General features: G+C 49.0%; 1 non-coding gene across 1 annotated transcript; it reads right to left on the bottom strand.

Annotated features, from left to right (window-relative positions):
* Nucleotides 1-2,347: 2,347 nt before the first annotated feature.
* Nucleotides 2,348-2,490, bottom strand: LOC120368039 (U4 spliceosomal RNA). Its single transcript, XR_005582261.1, has one exon. It is a non-coding gene; the product is annotated as a U4 spliceosomal RNA (small nuclear RNA).
* Between the last annotated feature and the right edge of the window lie 241 nt (nucleotides 2,491-2,731).

Here is a 2,731-nt window from a genome sequence, read left to right as displayed (position 1 = left end):
AACGGACACTGGCCAGCTCTCCCTCTGTCATCACCAAGACCCAGGAGAACCGCTGAGTTCCAGAAGCTACTATAGATAGTTGACAACTGCTTGAAAGGTGCTCGAGGTGTCTCCCATCCACCTGGCAGCAAGTCCCAACAGGTCCATCAGCAAAACACACCGGCACCCGGCTCCCCAGCTCCCCTCTGCCACTCCAGCAGTATCATGAGGTCAGGAGTTCCAGATCAGCCTGGCCAACATAGTGAAACCCCATCTCCTCGGATCACTGCTGCAGCCTAGTAACACCTCCCTGCCTCCACGCTAACCTATTTCTTACACAGCAGCGGGAATTGTCTGTTTAAAAGTCAACATAGACTTCATTTTTTCCTTGCTTAAAACCAAACTGCAATTGGAATAAAATCCAAGCCTCATTCGTTGACCCTGAATACGTCGTCTCTCCTGGGCTTCCCCACCTCTCATGCTTTGCTGTCACTCTGGCCTTGTCTCTATTCCTGAGCTCCTTCCCACCTGGGCCACTTGGGGCTGACTCACTCCCATTATTCAGGGCTCAAAGAAATGGACCCTTCGCCTGGCACAGTGGCTTACGCCTGTAATCCCAGCATTCTGGGAGGACAAGGCGGGCGGGTGACCTGAGGTCGGGAGTTCAAGACCAGCCTGACCAACATGGGGAAACCCCATCTCTGCTAAAAATACAAAATTAGCCAGGCATGGTGGCACATGCCTGTAATCCCAGCTACTCGGGAGGCTGAGGCAGGAGAATCACTTGAACCCAGGAGGCAGAGGTTTCAGTGAGCCAAGATCACACCATTGCACTCCAGCCTAAGCAACAAGAGTGAAACTCCATCTCAAAAAAAGAAAGAAAAGCCAGGCGCGGTGGCTCACGCCTGTAATCCTAGCACTTTGGAAGGCTGAGGTGGGTGGATCACCTCAGGTCAGGAGTTCAAAACCAGCCTGGCCAACCTGATGAAACCCCATGTTTAAAAAAAAAATTTAAAAATAAAAATAAAAAATAAAGAAAAGAAAAAAGAAATGCCCCCTTTTTTGAGAAGCCTTCCCGGGCCACTCTCGCTAAGGGACTCCCTGCCATCTCTTCCACCGCCGTCTCTCCATTCAAAGTCCTCATTTTACTTGCATCATGGTACTAAGCGTGCTAGAAACTTCTCTCCCGCCTGATGTCTTCGGCTTCCCCCATTAGGAGGAAAGTCTGGGAGCTTCTCAGATGCTTGTCTGCTATCCCACTGACCAGCCTAGAAGCCTGGACAACTTAAAACAAGCCCTCACCAGGTGATTATTAATGAAATGACTCAGTGAATGCTTAGGAGGTAAGTCCTAAATTTGAAACCTTAGCACCTACAGGAGCCTTCAATTGGGCATCAATTTGCCTTGTAAAAGATGCTGTAAGTTCTAAGAGTTTCCGTAAAATAATGGCCTCCAACCATGTCACTGCAGGGCTGAGGGAGGGAGGGGGAACTCACAGGCTCGAGCTGACCCCAGTGCATCAGAGTAAACCGCAGCTGCTGGTAGAGAGGGTGCTGGTGAGGTCCCCTAACTCGGGACAGACGCTGGCAGGCGTGGGCCGGGCACTGGCACTAAATAAGAGCAAGGCCAACTCCCAGCCCAACTGCCAGTTTCCTGAGCCATTTAAGGCACAAAAATTTCCGACACCTTGCAAATCCTTCTGGCAAGAGAGGGGTTAATCATGCTAGCAGCTGCTATGTGCAGGGCACCCACCAGAGGTTGGCCAGATGCAGCATGCTCTGCGGCCACCACTGTCTCATGTCTTCCCAACATTCTCACGGGGGGTAACTAAGATCCTCAAGTCGAGGCAATTGGCTCAGAGAGGTGAAAAAACTTGCCTAAGGTCACACAGCCAGGAAGTGACAGAGTCCCACCTTCATCAGCCCGCTCTGCTGCCTCATCCCCCAAACTCAGCCTCGTCTGACTTGGGAATGGTCAAGATCCTAAGTCCTTTTGCAGCTCTAAGCTTTTGCATTCACACCTAAAATGGGACTAGCATTTCTTATGATGCCCAAATTTCATGTATTCTTGCAATCGTTTTATTAATTACTTAACAACTGCTCTATGCCAAGTAGTGCTTCAGGTCAGGGGTCAGAAAACTTGATCCGCCACCTGTCTGTGGATGAGACTGTGAGTTATTTCTGCAGAGATTCCGATATCCCCCTCTCCCTGCCGAAAGTGTTTTTAACCTGTGGTCTCACCATGGGGCAGGTTTTTTATTGTCTCATTAACCAGTACTAACTTAGACCAGGGATTGGCAAACCTCAGCTCACAAACTGAGAATGGTTTTTCCTTTTTTCCTTTTTTTTTTTTTTTTTTTTAAATTCAGTCCCCATAGAGACTGCCAAAAATTGCCAATGCCAACTATATTTCAAATCGTCATGGCGGGGTATTGGGGGAAAAGTTTTCAATTAGCAGTAATTGTGCCTCCGATAAACCTCATTGCCTATGATACCGCCACCGCACAAAGCTATTTTTTCCCTTTTTTAAAAGTCAGGGTCTCGCTCTGTCGCTCAGGCTGGAGGGTCTCACTCTGTCACTCACGCTGTAGTACAGTGGTGTAATCATAGCTTACTTGAGCCTTGCACTCCTGAGTGCAAGTGATCCCCCTCCTCAGCCTCCAAAGTAGCTGAGACTATAGGCACGTACCACTATACCCAGCTTATTTTGTTTATTTTTTGTAGACGAGGTCTCACTGTGTTGCCCAGGCTGG

The sequence above is a fragment of the Saimiri boliviensis genome, chromosome 9 (genome assembly GCF_048565385.1).
Source record: "Saimiri boliviensis isolate mSaiBol1 chromosome 9, mSaiBol1.pri, whole genome shotgun sequence".
NCBI classification, from domain to species: Eukaryota; Metazoa; Chordata; class Mammalia; order Primates; family Cebidae; genus Saimiri; species Saimiri boliviensis.
This window is presented reverse-complemented; position numbering and strand designations above follow the sequence as displayed.